A 24,096-nucleotide genomic window follows, 5' to 3' on the forward strand; every position below is an offset into this window, starting at 1 on the left:
TCCAATCACAACTCCTGACCCTCATTTCATTTCAAACATTTTAATTAAAAAAGGTAAACAAATGGGAAGCTTTTTCATTTAAAACAGCAAATTGCACAGGGAAACATCTAGAAATATTTACTGCAGAAAATGTGTGTGTGTGTACGTACATTAGATGTTTGTTTGTATATGTATTTCTGGCAAGCTAGCTCTCTAGCCCACTGAAGCTAAGCAGGGCTGCGCCTGGTCAGTACCTGCATGGGAGACCACATGGGAAAGCTACGTTGCTGTCTTGCGTGGTGTTAGTGAGACCAGCACAGGTGGCTCAACCTGTCTGTATTAGTCGTAGCACTCCAGTATATTGATGGGGACTCTATACTGCTCAGTGAGCGTATACTCATTTGGACTTTGAGAATTTAAACCAAGTTCATAAAAAATCCCAGGATGTCCTTTGAATAAGAGTGGAGTTTTAGCTCCGACATCCTGGCCAAATTTGTCCACTGGCCTCTGTCCATCATGGCCTCCTAACCATCCTCATATCGTAATTGCCTTCATCACTCTGTCTCCTTCCCACCAATCAGCTGGTTTGTGGCTTGACGCTATATGGCTACCGTTGCATTATCCAGATAGATGCTGCACACTGGTGGTGGAGCCCCCCCCCCAACTCCCCCCCCCCCCCCCCCCCACTCACCAAAAAAAGAAAAAAAAAAAGTGTAAAGCGCTTTGAGTGTCCACAAAAGTGCTATATAAATGCAAGCAATATACATACAACAGTTCTGTCTGGTTCTTGAACCTTATTGGCTGATAGCTGTGCAATTATGCTGCAATAACAGCGCTCATACAGTCCCCTCACCCTTCTGTATTACTCTGCCCATAGTGACAGCAAATCAATAAACTTACTACAGTTTAACAAGTATTGCAGCTGTTGGAAAACATAATGTGCTTTTGAGGCTTTTTTAGGCTGGAATATAGTTGTTTAGATTACTAATATGCAGTTTATTTATAAAGATATTGCCTATTTTCCATCTATTAGCCTGTCATCATGAGAAGAGCAAAGACGGTTGAGGCTCCACCACAAGATGGCAACAGAGACCGCATAATTGAGTCCTTAGAGGAGAAAAACCCTAATAAGCATAATTTCAAACTATAGCTGATCAAATCATTTTTAAAACTGGTAAGTGTCATTCTAAGTCAATCTCTCTCTTTTGTATGCTATAGTGCTGTGTTTATACCATAATCTGGAAGTGTTTGTTTTGTGTAGGCTTTTTCGGGTTAATTATTGTGATATCCCGATTGCAACAGAGAAATACTGGATAATTTTTCTAGAGTATTCTGTTTTTCATCACTTTAGATATTACGCTAGAGAATAATTCAAATACTAGCTCTAAAGTGACTTAGGTGAAGTAGCAATAGCTTCTGTTATTCTGATGTCAGCTGCAGATGTGAATGAATGGTGGCAGAAAGCAGTTCCTCATACAAAAGTAATTTTAGACTCTTGGTGGTTGATTTTTGTTTTTATATACACAATTATGCCGTCGAACTGTTGTATGAACGCGATATCACACAAGTAGTAGTGCCATATGGTTGTCAGCACTGGTGGGACAGTCAAGCCTGAAATGATTCCCTAGCAGATTCTGAGTTAAAGTTTTTGTATAAATGTAAATAAAAGCTAAGAAATATATCTTTCCACAATGATGCTTCTTGTATATTTTCTAACTGTCTTTTGGGAGAAGCCTGTGTCAATTAAAAAAAATTAAAGTCAGAATTTGTCAGGGGTGTGGATCATTTCTGGCTTTACTGAATGTAAGTCTATTTGAATTAAGTTTTTTGTTAAATAGTTTTTCGCCTTTTCAATTTGTGTAAATGTTTTTTAATAATTGTTTGAAAAGTTTTAACTATATTTGGAAAGGATAGTTCCCTCAAACATAAAAATTTAGTCTCTATTTACTTTTTCTGAGGTTGTTCCAAAACTTTTTCATTTTTTTTTCTTTTGTGTTCAACAAAAGAAAGAAATTCATAAAGGTTTGAAACAAGTAAATGGTAAGTATTTACATCATTTTCATTTTCGGATGAACTACAGCATCCCTTTTATACAGTAAGTTAAGGTCGGCTCACTCTTTGTGATTTAAATTTTTTTTTTTTTAATTTTAAAATAATTTTTTTTATAATCCTGAAGGATTGTTGCATATCAGACTGCACGGACATGGCTCCCATGTCACACTGTAAGATCTCAGCTCTCATGAAGTCAGACTGAACGACAATGAAAACACGCCAAACATGACAGAAAACACCCCCGGAGTTTGACGTCTTCCAACCGGGACACTTTCACTATCCCGCATTCAAAAATGATTCCTCACAGCAAACGTAAACTGTTTGCTACTGTCTGTAGCGGCAATTTTGCAAGCGGCGTGTTTCAATAACAAAACAAGGAAGATAAAACTGTTTTAACATTTCACCGCATTCATTTGAATTGTCGCATGGATTGCGTCATCAAATTCGGAGCTCATATTGGTTCTAGGATTGACGCTCAACGCAGCTGTTGTCACACTGCAGGAAAGTGTCTGAAATCTTTAGACCCTGCCAGAACTTCATTGGAGGAAAAATCTAATTGCAACGAGCACTAAGCGGCTGTGTGTAAACAAACCAACAATCAAAGATCACAGTTTTAGCCTACAGTAGGATTTCAGGAATCTTTTAGGATTTCCCAAATTTGTCTCATATGACAAAATTATGGCTGAATTCTCACAGTATGAGTAGGACTTAAGTCAAAGTCTTTGGCGAAACGATTTGGGTTAATAATCATTGTCATTTATGTGAATTGTGTATTTTAAACGTAGAAAAGCATGCATGGACATCTCACCACTCCCCTTTCACAGCCTGTTTCCATAATGGCAGTACAGTTGTGTTGTAAGTTAGTTACATGTCTAATCAAACATGGCAGAATACCAAATATGAGACGCTAACACTCCCAACTCAATATGAAATGGGATCACAGAGGTGTCTGCAAACACACTTGAAGTGCTCAGAGTCTGTCAGCTCTTAATAAGTGAAAGTGAAGTGAAGGTCCTCATGAGTTCAGAGCACCTGACACAGAAAGTGACCTCATCAAAGACTAGTTATCTGCCTCTTCTATCTGGAGGCAAGACAGAAGATTTGATGATTGTGCCTTCTCTCTTTAGTGTCGAAGTCGACGCACCGATCATAAAACGTCTCTCCGCCCTGACTGAGAAACACAGCCGATGAGAACTGCATTGTTCATAAGAATTCATATTCGCACATCAGAAATAATGAAGCAGACACTCTGTTACTACATTAGCTGTTCATTGAGCTGTGCGAAAGTCTGACTTTTTTATGTCCTACACCAAATAACCAGTTGCTATTAATACGTGTCAGCTAACCCGGTTGTGCTCTCGGCCCTTATTGATTCATTTAGCTCGCGTTTTCTCAAAGATTTGTCTCCATGCCGGAGACATCAGGAGAGCTTTCATAAGCAGAGAGTATGAAAAATATCACTTTTCCACGCATTCAAACACTCCACGTCACTGTTATTACGTTTCCTTTGACCTTTTGCCGTCTGTGCGCAATGCGATTGACTAAGAGGAAGGCAGACAATAAGCCCATAATAGCCTTTAAAACAGTTCAACAGCGCTGAGGAGCTCAATCTGCGCCTAGACAACTTTCCTCATCACACTTGTTGAATAAAACATCAGGCTGAGCGCATGCTAATGGCTGACAGCGGCGCTCTCTCTGTTTTGCACAAACAAAACCTCACACTCTCTCGTTTTGCCTCTTTTCTGCGGCAAGGAGTTTTAGCTTTGATGCATTTTACACCGTCCTCGGTGTTGACAAGTTATCTGTGACCTGTAGAGTGAGCCCCACCGAAAAGCGCCGCACCGAGAATCCATCTTTTCGCCTCCAATAGCGGCGGTGCAAACAAACAGGGCCTAAACAATACGATATATACCACATATCAATTACACTAAATGCCTCAGTATCTATACTTCACTGTCTCAACCACACACCGGTTACAAGGCACACACGCTGCGGCGGGACGATAATGGGTCGGCATTGTTCTCCACCATCTGGAGCGCTGATAAGACTCGCCTGTGCATAGTTGATAATAGGAGCCAGCGGAGGAAGAACTGAGTGTTAAACATTTCCTTGGCCCATGAAAAAGGTTCCATTAAGTCCACTGACCCCAATTGAATATTAATGAGCTAATTAACAGATTTATTGTTCTACGCAATTTCTGGAGGGGCCTGTTTTTTTAAGTGCTATTATTTTTTTCTAATTATTTTTTGCACTTTGTATAATTGAATCTTTGTAGCTGCCAGCATCCCAAGCGTGCCTTGGCAACGCAGAAAAGAATTTGGACTTGCGTTGTTTTTTTTTCTTTCCCTCCCTCCCTCTCTCTCTCTTCTCCTCCACTCAGTTCGTTCTTTCCCCAACAACAACAACAACAACAACAACAGCAACAAAAACAATGTTTTCTTCGATGGCAGTGTGTTTGTAATTAGGCTTTACCCCCCACTCCTTCCCCAGCCTCAACAGCACAGCTTAGGCCTATGAATTTTATATTTAAAGGGGCTACAATGTTTGTTCCAGGAAGGAACAGGGTGAGGTGTTGGATTACAAAACAGCAATCAGCGGGGTTACACTCGACTGCATCACTCGGAGGGTCTGGCAGGGCTTTTAAATGAGCATTGACAGCTGTGGCTGATAGATAGCATAATCAGCTGATGAAGAGGATACACTGCAGCGCTGCTCTCGACGGCCTCTTTCAATAGTGCTGCTGCCGCCACACCGGGTTGCTGGAAAGGTTACCTTGAAAGAAATAAATGCAATTAGGAATGCGAATGATCAACACGGGTGATAAAGGGGGGACCGCGAGCCTTCCCTGGAATCCGCCAAATCTTGCTCGTGTCGGCATGTCGGTGATGGATGGCATACGCGCGCCGATGTTTTGTGTTTCAAAGGAGATGTTTGAAATTGTGTTCGATGCAAGGACACAGTCTAACAATTGCTTTTTTTTTGCTGTGAAATTGACATGCAGCAGAATTTCAATAACTGTTCGGGAATAGCAACCAAAATAATGGCAAATGTTCTGACAAGTGCACCTCCGTTTGAAATATGCAGGGAGAGATTGGAGGGAGGGAGTTGGGGGCCGCTGGTGATGACCTTTTGATAACTACAATATAATTATTATTGCATTTTTTTTTCTTCGCTATCTGCGACTTTACTTAATTCTATTTATGCCTAGAATCCAATTCCGCCCAAATAAAAGCATCAATTTCTTTCGGTTACTCCACCAATATAACTTAGAATAATGAACTCATTTCGCTGTTATATGGAAATAGGGTCTCATTACAATAATTTTGCCTGATACACAAGCCAGCTGATATTAGGAGCCGGGCCCTACAGTCAGAGAGGTTATTATGCTATACATCACAAACTGCATTAGGCTCATAAAAGCTGTCACCAAAAAGGTTGAGAAGTTGCAGCAGGCAGCCCTGTGGCTTCACATGTCTCCTCTAAAAAAGGAGACTCTGATGAATCAACCGTACAGAGGAAGCTGATTAAAAAAATCTTTTCTGATTGTTCATGATTTCCATAGACATTAGGCTTTTCCAGCATTGCTTCTGTTAAATATGAATTACTGTGGTAGCCCTTATTTTTTCCATCAGCCATAACGTAATCTTTATCTGTTTTAGTTCTCCAGATGTACAGACTTTCTTTCTAGTATGTTCGTACTGAAAAAAAAAGAACAAGCATGTTTTAAAATGTTTTAATCAAATGAGGACAAGATTATTTGTGCTTTACTAACAGCTAAAGAACAAACTGCAAGCATTCTGCTGCCACAAATTCACAAGATTTTCTTTCTGATTGGAATCTTACATGGTATACCCTTGTACATTTTAAGTCAAAGACAAGCTGATCAATACAGCAATTCAAGTTAACTTTTTATTGGTTATTTACTACTCCAAGAAATAAAGGTACAACATCTGTCACTAAGGCGGTACCTTTTTAAAAGATAAATTTTTGGAAGAACAAGTTCTTATATTTTAGTTTTTACATATTAATAGCTAAAAAGTACAAATGTGTTCCTCATAGTACCTTAAAGTTACACAAGTGAAACTTAAAACTACAAAGGTGTACCCTAAAGGTATGTCCACCTGTACCTTTTTAAAGGGAATCACCACAGTGATAGATTTTGTACCTTTATTTCTGAGTGTGTAGACGCAGGTTTTAGTTGCAAACAAACTGTGGTGGTCATCCTTACTTTTTGACAATGTGAGAAAAAGTTTGTAGGCTATGTTTGGTCGCAAAATATAAGAAATTAGAATCTTTGAACTGCTCTTCACAACCGAAGAAATCCCATAATAATTTTATGTTGTCATATTTTGTTTGGCATAGCCCATAATACAGTGCATTATAGCCACTATACATTATTACACTGGGACCTCGGACTACAAAACCAAACATAAGTGTATTTCTTTAAAGTTAGATTTCTCTTTAGATCTCTTTAGAGCAACATCTGAACACTGAATAAATAAGCGTTCCATTGATGTATAATTATTTAGAAAGTTATCGTATTTTCGTAGTTACAAATCTAATGTATGCACAAATATAATATTGTAAATCTTCCTATTTAAAATATGAATTTAAAAGATAGATTTTTGAGGGATGTATATTTGCTGAGCACTGTATATAACATATACAATATATTACATAATATTACACAGTATTAAACTATGTGACCCTAGACCACAAAACCAGTGTAATTTAATTTCTTTATTTCTTTTTTTATTTCTTTCTCTTAAGACCTCATCTGAGCACTAATAAATAAGCTTTCCATTATTGTAGAAATATTTAGAAAATGATCATATTTGTTTAAGATACAGATATATTTGAAATCTGAAATCTGACGATTAAAAAATCTAAATATTAAGAAAATTATCTTCAAAATTGTAAAAATTAAGCTCTTAGCCATGCATAATAATATTCAGTTTATATTTACAGTAGCAAATGTACAACATAGCTTCATGGAAGATGATCTTTATTTAATATTCTAATGAGTTTTGGCATAAAATAATAATAATGGCTGATTTTGAACCATACAGGGTTTTGGCTATTGAGTTGGTATTGTATAATTTTAATGTATTGTTATATCATGACTTCACTTGGAGGGGCACATCATCATTAACCCATTCTTAACTACTCATGAACTCCCCATGCACGTCAGTCTAGTGTGTTTACACTAAATAACAATAAAAAAAGTGTTCCGTCAACATTATCATGCACAGTTTAAACACAGGAGTTCATGAGTAGATAAGGATGAGTTAATGATGATGTGCCCCTCCAAGTAAAGTCATGACATAATCATACATTAACAGCTCATGAGCTCTTGTTGGTTACATTTAGCTTAAACTTAAATGTTAATTAATACATTAATTAACAACCTACACTCACAAGTAATTTAGGTAACCTTTATCCACACATGTGACTCATGTTGTAGTTAAAGTTTTTGATTAACATGCATTAACTCATCAATAGTTTTCATATTAACACATAATTATTCATGTTTTGTTATTGTAAAGTGTTACCCATTTATCTAGTACCAAACATAAAAAATATATATGTGCTCAGGTATTCAGGTTTTAAACAAAAATAGAATATGGATAAATGTTGGGTTAATTTTTGAATTATATAACCCAATTGTTTAGTTTACCCACATTTTACCCATAATTGGGTTAAAATAACGTATCATTCTTTAGATTGCAGGAGGATATGCTAAAAAACACCAGATGTTGGTCCTTACAGGGAGCCGTAATGTGACTTTATTCTAATTGTGTCATTTCCATGTAGCAGGCTGCTTGGTTCTTGACAGTTTGTCATAGTTCTTTGTGTTGGATGGTGAGAAGCGATGGTGAGAGTGATGACATGCATCTGCTGCTGATTTGAAATCACTTGAAGGAGGTGTCGAAAAATTTGGCTGTAATTGCCAGAGAAAGGAGATAGTTTTTAGCATGCGCCTAGAAAAAACAATCAACCAAAGCCATACCTTGGCTAGTCAAGAGTTGGAGACAAAACAACAAAGTGCAATAATTGTTTTCCGAGCTGAGTGCCAGCAGGAATGTTATGCTAAAAGCGCTGCTTTCTTCCACACAGCACTTCCAGCAGTCAGATGTGGTTCTGCCATCATTACGTGTTGTCTCACAGAAAGTAATCTTTGGTAACAATCAATTACAACACATTTCCCACTTTTGTCACTTGTTTTTTTTTCATCCTGTAGTGTGAGGCCAGTCTTCTAAACATCTTCTCTCTTTTAAACATCATACAATATATTCATAGGGAACTTTGAAACGTAGTACTTAGACTTCAGAGTTTGTGATTATAATTCAAGCTTTCTCTCAGAAGGAAAAATGAGGAAAAAGAAGGTCTTTTTTGTCCCATTGTGCAGAATGAATTACTATGTTGTTCTTTTTTAAGATGTCTTTTGTGGGTCTGTTGCTCTCTCAAAGAAACGTCCATACACTGACCGAGGTCATGATTGAAGTCTGAAGGCAAAAAGAGCTATATAAGGCAGTCTCAGGCTCTCTGTGCTGGTCGGCTGACATTGAAATGTTCCACCACTAATTTGCTATGCGAACTCAGGAATGCCTTGCCAAATGTATTGCTGGGATCAGTAAATTCCTGACTTCACCATGCCAGTGTTCTGGTACAACTTTTGAGTTCATGTTAGACCTTGGAAATTATGCTACAGTAACAAATTATGAGCCCATATATTTGGCATTAACTAGATTCAGTTCTAAGGCCTTCTGTTAAAGTGATATTATAAATTCAGTACTACTGAGCTGAACTGCTAGCATTTTTGTACATTTGTTATTTCAAAACAATAATATAAAGTGATTGTTCACCCACAAATGAAAGATAGCTTAATGAGTGGACTAGGAAAAATCTGGCAGGTTGAGGCCTTGTTTACTCAATGAAAGCAGTAAACGTCTTGGTAACACTTTATTTTGATGGTCCATTTGAGTATTAGTAGACGGTCTGCTTAATATCTGCTCATACTGCTCTTTCAAAAGACGTTTAACTGACTATAAGAAACTTTTCAAGTACATGTCAACTTACAGTAACCCTAACCCCAACCTAACAGTCTACTAATAATCTAGTGAGAATTAGTTGGCATGTAGATGCAAAGTAACTTAATTCAACAAATGGACCATCAAAATAAAGTGTGACCAACTTTTTAAACGTGTTTTGGCTGTTCATTTACATGACAGTGCTGTTTTTCTCCTTTCTGTATTGTATTACTTGTATTGTATTTGTAGTACTAATTTTGCAGGTCATTTTTATCTATTAACCAATTTCCATTGTGCTTTTAGGCAGCGTGTGGAAACCTGTTTGTCTGTGATGTTATAATTGTTTGTTTTTTGAGTGCTATGCAAACTTTGGAATTCAGAAACATGTTTTTTGTGTGTGTGTGTGTGTGTGTGTGTGTGTGTGTGTGTAAACATTTTAAATTGAAAATGTCATTTCATAAAATGTTATTTTAAGTTTGTTTAAAATTTCACATTTAATACAAGGTCAAAGGTTTACATTCATTACACATTTTTTGACACTGTCAGAAAAAGGTTTGTATATTTAAAGCAATATCCATGACTGACAAAATCCCCATAATAATTTTATGTTGTCATATCTTGTTTGACAGTACATTATAGACACCAGGGGTGCCCAATTCTTTTATTAAGAAGCGCCAAAACCAAATATCATTGAGAGCTGTGGACCAAAAGAAAATATACCAAACCATTTCACATTAAAGTGGCCACTGGTAATTTCCTAATTTATTTCAAAACATTTAAAACTAAATAGAAGGATAGCTATGGAAATAGAAATCCATTAAATTATTATAATGGATTTACATTTGTTCAATTCAATAAAGATTAATAAATTGGAAATATGTGAAAATATATTCACATATCCCATGTCCCAACAAGCCACAAATACATTAAGAGAGTGGAGGCACTTGATCAACATTTAACTTAATTATAACATGCATTAAAAGCACAATTTTTTTTATCTGCTGCATAACACACTTTTCATAACACATTTTTTTCAACACATCCCATATTTTCTAAAAAATATCAACCTCTACCAAATAGTTGATATGACGATTTATGGTAAAAGTACCAGAATTAATACATATACTTTAAATATCATAAAATATGAAGTGTAAATATATTATAAGATTTATAAATAACACACACACACACACACACACACACACACATCTCACTCACTTAAGGGTTAGGTGGGATCCATCTCTACAACAAAAGACCAACATTACAACAAAAGTGCTATCGATTTGAGCTTAACGTAATATTAATTCATTGTATGTCCATGTAATTTGACTACTTTAATGCGATCCATTCCAAAACAATATTTGGAGCTGCGACACAATCCTCGCTCTGTCATTGCCTTGTAAGTACTGTATCAGGGAGGAGGAAGAAAGCAATACACTCGGATTTAGGGCTAACATTTCAATTATGGACTTCATCAAGAATGGTAGCTTATCCCTCATAATTAACATAAAATGGAATATATCATCACACAGCGATTCTATTTTAGAGCAATCAGGGCGCAATTTCCATTCGATTATGAATGTGGTTTACGACTATACTGGGCGCCTATTGAAAGCTAATTAATTTGCAGTGAGGACAATTATCAGGGAGCTCATCATTTAGCACTGTACTGGAAGCTTCTCCCCCCTTCCCCCTCTTTATCCTAATTTCACTCACTCAGTCGGAGTGCTGGGGACTGAATGAGGCTCATGTAAAGCCACTGAATGTCACTGAACCATAGCTATGAAGGGGGAATAGAGGTGTTGGGCCAGAGCGCAGCTTCCTCTTGGGGTTACTATTTCCCAAGCACAAGCCAACTTGTATGCCTGGCTGCCTTACAGCTCGAGCACTACTGTACTGAATGGTCCACAGATTGCTCCATTATTTCAGGACAGCAGCAATGCAAGATGGACTAAAGAGCCATTATCTGAGTGAGTGAGACCATCGGAACTTATTACACGTGTGACCTTTAAAAGCCTTTCCCCATTACAGATCTCAGGTGAGATTTTACTGGAATCAATTTTTTATACTCGGCCAGATGGAGGCCCCCACACACAAAAAAAAAAGACGGAAGGAAATGAACGAACAAATGAGCGAGTGAGCAAGTGAATGAATGCATGAGCGAGTGAAAGAATAGCCCGCTTCTTTGTGAAAAATGCTCTCATAAAAGGAATCCACCAGAGCCGATGGAGATGGGCAGGATTTTAAAGCACCTCTAATGCCTCCGTGCCCTTTCTCCGCAAATTAAAGAGACTTTGAACTGGCTGTGCAAGATGCTGGAGTATTGTGCTTAATCAAGGTAGAAACACAAAGCCGGCACAGGTTCCCCAAAGGATCACATCAAAAGGTGCATCCCACTTTGTGCACTATTTAATCAGTTAAAACACAGATGGCAGCCTGCCTCGATTAATTAATCATATATGAAACATCCAGTACCTGTGAGCGGAAAGTATGTCAATGCTACCGAGATCTAATTTGGATCTCGGTGTACCTCAGTATTTGTCTACAGAAGAAAGACCCGCAGTTAAAAAACTTCTTTCATTTGTGCAGAAAGTGCCAAGTGTAGTTAGTGCTTGGTAAACTGTATTGTAAAAGTTGCGGCAGCCTTTGAACCTCCTTATCCCCCTCTGACTGACAGCTTCTCATTTGACTTGGCTCTCATCGAACAACATTGCTGGTGCTTACCCTAGATGTATGGCTTGAATTTCATTTTAGGCCCGTTAGTCGTGTACCTGAGGGATATAAAAACAGAAGATATGCACATTATGTGTGCTTCTCTCCGTACGAAAAAAAAATGAAAGGCATATCTGCTTCAAAGCAAAAATTACTTTATAATTAGCCTGTAAAATTCACTGACGGCAAGAATATCAATGCAAAAGCGCCTGTCAACAGACTTTTCCGTCTCTGGTTTGTTGAGCTTTTTGATGAACTGCATTTTTGAGGGAAAATAGGGAAATGTCAACTCCTTTTAAGATCTTGCAAACCCTCCATATTAACCTTTTTTTAAATCTGGAGACTTCTGGATAATGAGATGAGAAGCAAATCTACACTTTTCCTCAGAAAACGCAGCATAATTTACAAAGCGTATGTGTGTTTTGTTACTTTTTAGGTTTGCGTCCAGATGACTGATCTAGATGGGAGCTGATGTTGTGGGCCGTCACATTGCGACAATGTTTTTTACCATGTTTTTGGCGTCCAGCAACTCCTGTGTACTGCTGTCCAGGTAATCAAACCAGTTTTGAAAAGTCTTGTCACCTTGTAAATGTAATTAAATTTCCATGAAAGCACCGTGAAGTATGTTTAAAGGATTATAAAAGTAAGGGTAATGAATGTGGACATGATGCCTGGAGCAATGAGAGAGATGGAGATGTTGTAAAACAGCAGCTGTGTGGGCCATTGAATCTGGACCCATTGCCCCATGCTAACATCAGGTTGGCTCTGTAGGACTCCCCAGTTGAAAACAAAACCAAACAAAAACAACATCTATCTTAAATCAGCCATAGCTGGGCTGCTTGTTTTAGTTATTAGCTTGGTTGTGTTGTGTTGTTTTGTTTACTGGTTTTATAGGGGTTTGGGGTACTTTTCAAACAGGAGACTAGTTTGCTGCCTTGCTAGCTTGGACAGGAGACAAATTTTAACCAGTTCTAGCTAACTTTAAGTGTGTATTTAATGTGTATGTAATTATGCATCAGAAAGCTTGCAGTAAAACGGTAAAAAAAGGTACAAATTGATAACTAAAAAGTACAAATGTGTACTATACTGTACCTAAAGGCATGAAACTAAACCTGTGTGGTACAAAAGACTTCAGCATCTTCCCTGTTAAAATAAAGGTACAACATTTGTCACTGTGATGGTACATTTTCAGAAAGTACACATGAAGAGTTCAGATTCAAAAACCTCTAAGTGCCACCTGGAATTTTCTTCTCAGCCTCTTATGCCTATGTTCAGTTATTTCATATTAAAAGCGATGAAAATATCCCATTCTTTGCCATAAAAGTGAAATGGCTGAATCAAAACATAGGAGCCTGAGAAAAATATTAATATTATAAGATCATTTCCGATAGCACTTAGAGATTTTAGCATCTGAGCTCTTCATATTTATATTTGGTACCCTATACTTGTATTTTTTTTACTGCACCAAGAGATACACTTTTGGACTTTTTAGGTATATTTTAAAGGGTCATGAACGCCTCCTGTCTTAGCAGAGTGTTTTTACACCTCTAGTTTAAAAAATCAGAAAAGTGGGTGAGTCCAGCTTTGTTTAGTGTTGAGTGTTAGTGGGAGTGTTGAGTTGTGAAAGAGGGAAGGGTTTGCATGAAAAGGGGAGTTTCATTACATGCATAACAGCTGGCAATAAAAACAGAGACGCAGGGGAGAAAGATTAGATTCAGAGATCAGCATTTACACCGAATCTGAGAGCTGTGTGGAAGTGGAGAATTTTAAATCCATAATATTGTAGTGATATTACAGCCTGATCTAACGAGGAAATGTAAGTATTTTACGTTTTGCCAGTTTAGTGGCTAATTCGTACAAGTTCGTACAAGTTCAGTCGTACGAAATTGTACGGTTTTAAAAAGGAGGCGTGGCACCTAACCCCACCCCTAAACCCAACCGTCATTGGGGAATGAGCAAATCATACTAAATTGTACGAATTAGAGCGTGCAAATTCATACGAATTAGCCAATAAATCAAAACGTTATGAATTGCCGTGAGATTGTGTTGGATATTACTGTAAACATAGTTACTAAACCATTTTGACTATGGTATGTCTTTTAAAACTAAAAGAGTGCTGATTACAATACAAACTAACTTTGTCTTCTGAATAAACATAAACAAAGAACTTTAATTACACACTTACCAAATCTGTAAAGATAGGACAATCAACGCAAACGTTTTTTTAAAAGAAGACGAGTGGCAAATCTGGATTTCACTGTTTACAGATTAGAAAAGCTCTCGTAAAAAATAAAATAAAATTTTTCCTCACAAAAATATTTTCCCGTGTTAGCAGACTACTGTAATCCACACATGCAGGTCCACATGCGGGCTGTGCTCTCATCGAAACCCTTCGAACCATCAAAACTTCGTTGCGGCACATTTAAAAACGCAACACTGACGACCCATGTCTCCGAACAATTCTTCTTCCACTTGTTTTAACTAGAGTTTAAATACAAGGTGGCATCTCTCTGAACACTGTAACAGGTAAAAGGAGTCTTTAAAGCTACATCATGCATATTAATGAAGGTGCATCTTGTTCACAATAGAGTGCGCTGTATGGTTCAAACCAAGTCTTTCTCATGAATTAATGAACACATGTGCTGAAAACTCAATGACGTCACTTTGTACCGGCTGGTGCAGAAAGCCAATCTCCACACTGTAATTTACGCAATGATCTCATCGTCGTAACATTGCTTGAAAATTTCTTCTTATTGTGGAAGAACGAATTGGCTCTAAACAACACAAAAACAACCGATATGTACTTGTTAGCCTAATATATGTGTCCTAATAGTGTTTATGGCAACATCTTAAATGCGTTTTGGTGTTTCGTGACCCTTTTAAGGTACAAATGTGAACATTTTAACTACAAACACGAAATGGTACCGCCCTGTGACAATAGCTGTACAGTGCCTTTATTGCTGACAGTCCTGAATGTCCTGAGAGCATGCAGCTAAATTAACAACAAGTTTTAATGGGTGAACTATACATTTAATGTCTGTTCATACAGTACCATGGACAACAGTTGTAATAAAAAACAACAAAGATTTAGCTGCATCTACATCAATGTTAGAATGATCACTTTATAGCAAAATAAAGTGCTATAACCCCCACCCCTCATCCCACCCAAGTTTAGAACAATCAGTCACATTTACCATAGGCTGGTGACATTTTGGTGAAATAAAAGCCAACATCCATTGTTGTAAATGCTAATATAGCAATAGTTATATATACAGCTATCATTTTTGGTGTAAATATAATGGTTTGAGCAGGTTTTTCAGCAGGGTATACAAACTTCACTATATTTTATACAAGTGACTGCATGCTATCTTGTTCTTTTCCTCCCTCTCTCACATAAAAAAAAATAATAGTTCAGCCACCATTTCTCTTTATTCAGTCTTGCGAAGATCAAAGTTTTTTTATTTTTTATTTCTCATACTCCAGCAAATAAAGTAGATTTATAGTTCTGGGCTGCTTGAGCTCAACTGCATTGAAATGACACACATACAACAGTAATGTACTGTATGTGATGGCTTGTAGTCATCTCCCGTGATCTATTGAGCTCTTCAACTTCGTCTCTCCTCCTGGAGGCACCATGCACCCTGCAGATGGTGCTGTTTTAAAAAGGATGATGGTGTGAAGCGTAGTTCCTCTGCTCCATTCTGCACTCTGTCTTACTGTTAGCACTTCTTAATAAGCTCTGTCTACGTCTGGCTGATACCGTTAGTCAAACAGCCACTCCATTACTTTGTGCCGCACCAACAGAAGAGGTTTACAGCTTTGCGGTTGTTTTCTACTTTAAATCTTCAATGTCCTCTTAAATGTCCAATCGCAGTGAATGTTCACCAAGTCTGAACATCAAAGGGAGCTTTCAGAATGTGTCAATGGCTATTCTTTTTCATAGAAACAGATATTGATGAAAACATCAACAAACTAAAGACCCCAGAGGGCGGGAGAGAGCAGAAGTGCTTGTGTTATTAAGGAGCTGCAGGACTGCAGTGATTGAGTACACTGTTTGTGCATTAGCAAAGTACAGCTGTGGTTAAGTGAATGTTGCATCAAAGCTCACTCAATCAGCAGCAACACATGCAATTATAACCGGCTCAGGAGCAAAGCACGCCATAACCTCAGTGCTGAGAAGTCATTTGCAAACAATTTACAGTAAAATAAAAACACAAATAAATGCCACACCTGGCGTCAGTTTCACCAGCTATATCTATCTATCTATCTATCTATCTATCTATCTATCTATCTATCTATCTATCTATCTATCTATCTATCTATCTATCTATCTATCTATCTATCTATCTATCTATCTATCTATCTATCTATCTATCTATCTATCCGTCCATCCATCCATCCATCCATCCATTCATCCATCCATCCATCCATCCGTCTGTAATTCTGCTATTAAGTTTATTAATAATCCTATTTATTATATATCTTTCTATTAATCTGTCTTTTCTGCCATCATGTTGTTTTGTTGACTATATATCATACTATTAGTCAATTGTTTATCATTCCGTTGTTTTAAAAAAAAAAAAATTACTATCATTCTGTCATCCTTTTTCTGTTCTGTTGGTTTTTGGGCCGCTGCTTGACACAGTTTAGTTCCAACCCTGCTTCAATACGCTTACCTGTAGGTTTCAAACAAGCCTAAACAACTCAGTTAGTTTGATCAGGTGTTTAATTAATTAGAGTTGGACATAAACTGGGCAGAGCTGTTTGACACATGTGTTTTAGTGTCATTACATATCAACTCATCCAGAGATCCCTGGCTTAGATTTGAGGTTTTTATCATTTTTATTTGGGTGTACGAAATGCATAAATAAATAAATAAATAAATAAATAATAAATAAATAAGAGCCAAATTATTAGATTACATTGATGTATATTTGCAGAGTAATCCACAGTTTCTTAGAGGAAGGTCAAATTGGCAATTTTGTCATACAGTCAGATTACAGGGCAGCAAAAAATGACCACAGAAATATTGGTAGGTTTGTTAGTAATGTCTATTGCATGGATTTCCAAACTTTTATTCCGGGACCCACCTAGGCAAGTAATTCGATCTCAAGACCCACCATAATATTTTAATATGGAAAAATGGGTAAAAAAAATGTATCCATTCAAAAATATGTGGTTTGTGGCTTTTTGGATTTTGCGAATTTTTTTTTTTTTTTTTTTTTTTTTGATATGCACAAAATGAGGCTCAAAGTGCTTTTTGTGGGATGCTGGCTGTAACTGTGATCAGTTTTTTGTTGAAAAAGATACTCTTCTTTTTTTTAGAAGAGAATATAATCAACCTTTGATCAAGCCCCTTGATTATGATCAAGCCCCGTCACATCGCAGTAAATTCCACAGCTAGTGTATATCGTCATAAGAAACTAAATAGCTTTTTAATCGACTACTACAAGCTGGGAAAACGTCAGATAAATATGCCAATGCAATTGACGTTATAGCTGAATAGATTTTATACAGAATAGAATTTAAACATTTGCTTGAGGAAGGAATGATGGGTGTAGTTACATTACTATTACTATTTTCCATAACATCTATGCCCTTCCATAACATTAGGTGACAGATAGCACTATAGCTATTTTTTGATTAGCAATCTGTCAACGTTGGGATGTAAAAAATATGGGACAACACATAGCTTCAAATGATAGAATCCATAGTAAACATTAGAAAATTTTGACAATAAAATAAAAGGTTTAGCCTATTAAAATCAATGTCCTATACAGAAATTAAATAAAGCTATAAAATCTACTTCACTTTTAATTGTATTTGCATATTGATTAAAGCTACCATAGTTCTTTAGTGAAGAGCAGCAAATTAATCTCTCATTGTGTTTTGTTTGATAACAGAGGTGTTAATGTAAGAATGCACAGATCTATAATGAAGCATTTGAGTACTTTAGTAACTGTGTGTGCTCATTTAAGAGAAAATTAGTAGTGTTTAAAATAAAACACATAGGATGGAGCAAAAAAAAAAAAGAAAGAAACAAAGAAAAAAAAAAAACGAAAGAAATAAGCACTTTTCCGACGTTCCCTTACTGAGAGCTCTGCTCTGTGCGAGCTCTCCCGGCTAAACGCAGATTGTGAAGGCTCAAAAGGAGCAGTTCTCGTAATGTCTAGTGAAAAAAAAAAAAAAAGAGAGAAAAAGACAGCTGTGAAACATAACTAGTTTTGTCTTTTTATAGAAAATACACTTTAGATATTTTTAGGGTAAGAGGTTTTTAAGTTATTGCCGTCAATCGTACTGGTTTACCCCTAAACCCTATCTCTAGAAATATTAATGATATCTCAATATCCTTTTTGTATTCTAGTTCTAAACAGTAAACTAAACTCATTCTAGTAATAAATAGTAAAATAATAGCAAATAATAAAATTGGTTTTGGTGGCAAGGTGGCTCAGTGGTTCGAACTGTCGGCTCACAGCAAGAATGTCGCTAGTTCAAATCCCAGCTGGGTCAGTTGGCATTGTCAGTTGGCATTTCTATGTTGGAGTTTGCATGTTTTCCCCGTGTTTGCGTGGGTTTCCTCTGGGTGCTCCGGTTTCCCCACAGTCCAAAGATATGCGGTATAGGTGAATTGAATACGCTTAATTGTGCATGAGTGTGTTAATGTGAAAGTGTATTGTATGGTTGTTTCCCAATACTGGAATGCAAGAAATGGAAAATGGGTTTTAAAAAGTTTTCTTTAGTGGCCTTCATTTTTAGGTCACTATGTGGTTCAAATCCAGAGATTTCAAGTATTCTATTATACATCTCTATTGCTTTTTATTTTCCTCTATCATTTGTTCTGTTGTTGTTCTGTTGCTCTATCTATTTGTCAATCATTCTACCATTACTTTTTTCTGTTATATATCATTATGTTGCTCTATCAGTTTAACAATCATTGTTGTTTTGTGTATTCAATTGTTCTGTCTCTCCTTTTGTCATTCAATATATCTATAGTTCCTTAATATCCATAATTCAATTCTATCTATTATGCTATTGTTTTATCTGCAGCTTTTCTTTTGTCTTGTATTTCCATATTACAGTTTCATTCATTGTCATTTTGGCTATAATATAACCAGTGTTTTGTATCGTACTCTATTCAATCTTAGGCCTATAAATGTCATTTAGACATCATTTAAAAATAATGTTTAATAGTGTTGTATGTACAGTTACACAAATTTTGAATTAGTTTTAATTTGTTCTACAATTCAGTGTCTTGTTTACATATTGAATTGGAATCTAAATAATGTTTCTAGTTCAGTTCTGCCTTACAACGCTGGCACCGGCGTTAAGCGAGGAGTCTTTCGCTGGATTAGCAGATGAAATATCTGACTGTAACTGCCCGAGCTCACATTGCACTCTGGCTCGTATCAGTACTTAGAGCAATAGAGGACCACGTCAGCCTAGAGAGAAACTTAATCAACAGTAATATATACAGTGCGCCCTGAATCCATTCTCTATATCCAACAAGGTGATTTTCTCTCCCTCTCTTCCTTTCTTTACGAGAAAGAGAAAATTGCACATCTAATGAAATCCAATTTTATATTTCATTCTGAGGAGCACAATAAACAGAGAACAAGCAGTAAATAAGCTTTTCAAAAAGCTGATTACCAAAGCAATTTATTGCCAAGTCCAAAACCATAGCAGAGCGGAGAGATGTGTTGGGGGTTGAACGGTGTTGGGGGGGCTTTCTTTTCGCTCTTTTACCTTTTTTTTGCCTGCTGTGTTGTTATTGGCCAGGTGTATGCGTGCGACTACATTTATTTATCCGTATGCGCTCAACTTTTCAGCCATTCCGTTGTCTTCTGATGAAAATAAAAGAGGGGTTTGTGATTGGGGTCAGCCCCGCGTCCATTAGAGCAGCAAATGAAGTGGAATTCAAGGCTCCTCCATTACCGAGGCCTTCTCTCATTGTTCCCCGACTGCTTTCCATACAGCCGAGTCCCTCTCTAACCCAAGGCTGATTGCAATAATGACATTTTCCTGCCACAACAGTCCCGACGTTTCCCTGATTGGAATACATAGCCGGTGTGCTCCAATAAATAGGCCTCACCTGTCCCCTTGCCCCCTCTGAACAAAGGGTCCCAGCCCGTGCTTTGAGACAAATTGTCTCCCAGTTACAGCTGTATCATATTATTGTGTTGAGCTCATTTACTGGAATAGAAAAATTATAATTTCATTGTATTGTTTGTGTAGTGGGTCTACTGATATGGCCCTGCTATTCATGAGCTTTTCATTATTGGATTTGGATTCGAGACGTCTGCTCCAGCAGATCTTTGTCCTACAGAATTGAAAACGTCTCTGTATAGCCTCATCAAAGCAACTATGGACCATCTATGGCTTGACTTTGGACGTGTTCAGTTTTAATTTTTTTTAACACCATGCGTTTTGCCCACATGCATCATCAGCAATGTTGGGTAAGTTACTAAAAGAGTAATTAATTACAAATTACATGATTAAAATTCTATTTAAAGTACTTTTTTAATTACTATGTCGGAAAAAGTAACTTAATTTCTCAATAAATAGAATTACTTGACTCAATACTATTTAATCCCCATAGATTTCAGCGCATAGACAATAGAAATTAAACTTTAAGTATTTAAATTTGAGCCAAACAGGACCTTTTAGCATTATTAATAAATATGTAACATGGTAATGCACATAATACATATTTTATGTATCAAAACACATTCAAATGACGGTATTTCATAAATGTCACACTGTAAAAAAAATGTTATTTAAATTTTTTTTTAACAGCTGTAATGGTGAAAAAAATTTAAATAAGGGCAGTTAAACTAAAGATATTTACCATAAAAAAAACAGACAGTAAATTACATAAATTTAGCAGAAATTTAAATTTAAGGAAATTTCTGTAATTTAACGTCTGTTATTTTATGGTAAATGTCTGTATTTTAACCGCTGTTATTTTATGTTTTTTTTTTTCTGGCACCCCAACTGTCGGGAAAAAACGTAAAATAGCAGATTTTTTTTACAGTGTTATTATATTCTAAAAAATAATTATTTTGAAAAAAATATTTGTGCAAAAAAAAATATATATATATGTCTTTGCTTATCAGAATTGATAGGCTCATTCTGAAAACGTTGTTCTATATACATTTCTAAAGATCAGGAATTATGTAGTCAGAAATGCGTATGGCTGCATTTTGTCTTTAAAACAAACACTGTGAAAAAATCCGTTATTACATTTTTTTTTCAGCAGCTGGGGTGCTGTAAAAAATGTAAAATAATGGACGTTAAATTACAGACATTTACTGTAAAATTACAGAAATTTCCTTTAAATTTATATATCTGGTAAATTTCTGTAATTTACCGTCTGTTTATTTTACGGCAAATGTCTGTAATTTAACGGCTGTTATTTTACTCTTTTTTTTTTTTTTTTTTTTGGCAACCTAGCTTTTTTACAGTGAACACTAAAGGGTGGTATGACGCGGCTCCAGGGTGGTATCGCGCTTACCAGCTCACCGCTTACCTCTGTATTTACAGCTTTCCTGCTGCTACCAGTTTGTCCAGTTAGCTCAACATGTACGTCCGCTGACTTGAGATGCAGAGAGGAGTTGAACATGACGATTGAGTTCTGAGTCTGGCAAAGAACGGTTCCAGAAAACAGGTAATAAAAAAAGTATTAAATTAAATTAACAAGTAAATAAAAGGGTGAGAATGTGGTAAAATCTGAAAACGTGGTAAAGAGTAGGCGAGGGCTTGTTTTTGTTGGATTGCTTTGCAAAACTGTCAGTTGGGTTTAGGCAAGTGGCAGATTAATCGGTGCTTTTGAAAATACCATTGGTTGGAGGTCAGTTGATTGGTTAGTCAGTTGCTAAGTCAGTCAGTCAACAGCGGTCTCTGGTAGATTTATGTGAGAACAGCAGGTGCGAATGACACTCTTGAGAGAAATTTTAGATCTGAAAAAGCATACTCAGCGGCCTTTGGATTTGAAAAACATAAACTGCAAAAATAAAAACTTATCTCCTGGGACGTATTTGGCACTCTCCAGTAGGGATGCAACGATTAACCGATTTTACTGTTAACCATGCTTTAATTCGTCATGGTTAATTAATTGTAAAGGCTTCTCTACACAGTGCTTAGTTGGAGCAGTTTTGTTCCGTGCAGAAACAAAGTTATGCCAACTGTGCACTAGTTTTGATCTTATACACCAAGGCTAATACATGCACACACCAAATTAACTATGGTTGATGCTATTAACTAAGGTCTGATCACAAGTCGTATCTTTTGAGCGCACAAGTTTATTTCTTTTCTTGTGCACATAATGGGACGTGCACACGGTGCGCACATGGCACGATGTACTCACGCTTTCCAGACAAACCTAGTTGAAAGAATGGCGTAAGCGCACCGTGAGTCACATGACAAGAACTGACTGATCAGCTTCATATCTTGTGTGGAATACACATTACTTCAAAGAGAATAAAATATACTAAATTAAAATACCAAACATTTATGTAATCTAGTTGATCAAAAGTGCCTTTTAGACAGAGGTTCAGCAGCCTTTGACTACATTTTGTTCTCATTAAAAGTGAAAAACTTTTACTTATACTACAAATGGTAATATTTTGCTTAGATTTACATTAGACAAATACAATTTTTTTTATTTATTCTTAATTTTTTTTGTTCAATGTTCTGTCGTTTATTTTCGGTGTAAAATTATAACTTATGTTTAAAAGCCAAAAATTTTTTTTCACTTGTAGAGAAATGGACTATTGTTGGTTTTTGATATTATTTTGTGTTGCATTGTTTTGTTACTGAAGAGCAAAAAATAACACTTTAAAATATTAGACGTTTTTTGGTCATTTTTTTAAACTAGTAGTCTTTTGTAATTAATTAATGCATTATAATCGTGATAACCGTGAATTTTACTTCAGACTATAGTCATACAACTGAAATCTATAATTGTTGCATCCCTACCCTCCAGAAATGTATATAGCGGTGCTTTTTCAGAAAGAGCCCGGGTTGGATTTATATAGATCTTTTGAATTTATGTTCAGCGTTTAAGGTAAGTACACTACAACTAGCTGCAAATAAATGACCAACAATGAAAAGTAATCCCTTACTTTACTTGTTTCACTTGAAACATAATCAAATTACAGTAACAGTAATACAGTATAAGTTACATTGTAACACATTTCACCTAACACTGGTCATCAGCATTTATATAATGCTCGTCTTGCTCAAATAGTGTACAGACTGAAAGGGTGGCTAATGTTAGAAGAAATAAATTGAGCCGGCATACAGCGCAGGAAAAGTGCACCGTACAGATTATTCACAGTTATATAATGTACTGGGAGAGAAACAGGCGCTTCTCATTTTGGTTACTTATCCCTCATTGTAGAGGGGCTGTATATTTCATTGCTGCTGCAGCAGCTTAGAGGATACATTTCAAAGCAGCAAATAAAAATTGGCTAAACTTCCAAAATTAGCACTTCAAAGTCAAACATGATTTGCAGTGAGGGAGAAGGGGGAGAGAGAGGAGGGAATGTGACTGAAATTTCTTCTGTGCGTGTGTGTGTGTGTGTGTGTGTGTGTGCCAGGGCTGGAGTACAAAACATTCTGTGTAGACCCTAAAACCAATTTCTAGGCAAATTGGTTTAATTTAAGAATGAGATCATAGAATAAGCAAAATGCTGCGGGGGCAAGTTTATGTATTTTCGCGTTTATTTCGTCTCTCCTGCAAGTCTGTCCATTTGGAAGTGTGTAACAGGAATAATTTCACCCAGGGGTGCACAAGCAGGTCAGCTTGCTATACGGCGCATGTTATCAAGCTAACATACATATTCTACAATGAAGTACATAGTCTCAGTCTGACTACATTTAATAACTTATGTCTTTGATGTTGAACGACTGGCTGTTTTTTCGAGCACTTTGCTTAAAACTTGGCATAACTGGGCATATCGGGAACTAATGTGCAGTTCGGGGAAAGAAAATCTTTATTTGTTGAAAATCTTGCTATGTTGATGAAGAGACAACATAGCATGAATTGCAAATCATCTGCTAAGCCGTTATAGCAAACAAGGCTTTCTGGCTATTTTTATTCCTTCATCAGTGTCTTTTTGTGTTAAATGTGTGTATTTGTCATTATTTTATTCTTATTATATCCTATGCAGTATTCTATTTAGTTAAAATGTTAGTAACATTGTTGTATTTAGCCATTTATTTTATTTAGTTTTTTTAAATATATCTGTGTAGTTTGTGTTTGTGTACATACAGTTGAAGTCATAATTTTTAGCCCCCCGAATAATCACCCCCCCCCTCCTAC

At 36.5% G+C, this 24,096-nt stretch overlaps 1 long non-coding RNA gene across 5 annotated transcripts in view; it reads left to right on the forward strand.

The window, feature by feature from the left end:
* Positions 1-24,096, forward strand: part of LOC147835999 (uncharacterized) — a 302,043-nt gene that overhangs the window by 19,630 nt on the left and 258,317 nt on the right. For 4 of the 5 annotated variants that reach the window (XR_015495734.1, XR_015495737.1, XR_015495736.1 and 1 more), the window contains exons 2-3: positions 12,211-12,324; positions 21,315-21,438. This is a non-coding gene — a long non-coding RNA (uncharacterized LOC147835999). The remainder of the gene's footprint in view (positions 1-12,210; positions 12,325-21,314; positions 21,439-24,096) is intronic. The other variant, XR_015495738.1, reaches the window with a different exon arrangement.

The sequence above is a fragment of the Danio rerio genome, chromosome 7 (genome assembly GCF_052040795.2).
Source record: "Danio rerio strain M-AB ecotype USA chromosome 7, GRCz13ab, whole genome shotgun sequence".
NCBI classification, from domain to species: domain Eukaryota; kingdom Metazoa; phylum Chordata; class Actinopteri; order Cypriniformes; family Danionidae; genus Danio; species Danio rerio.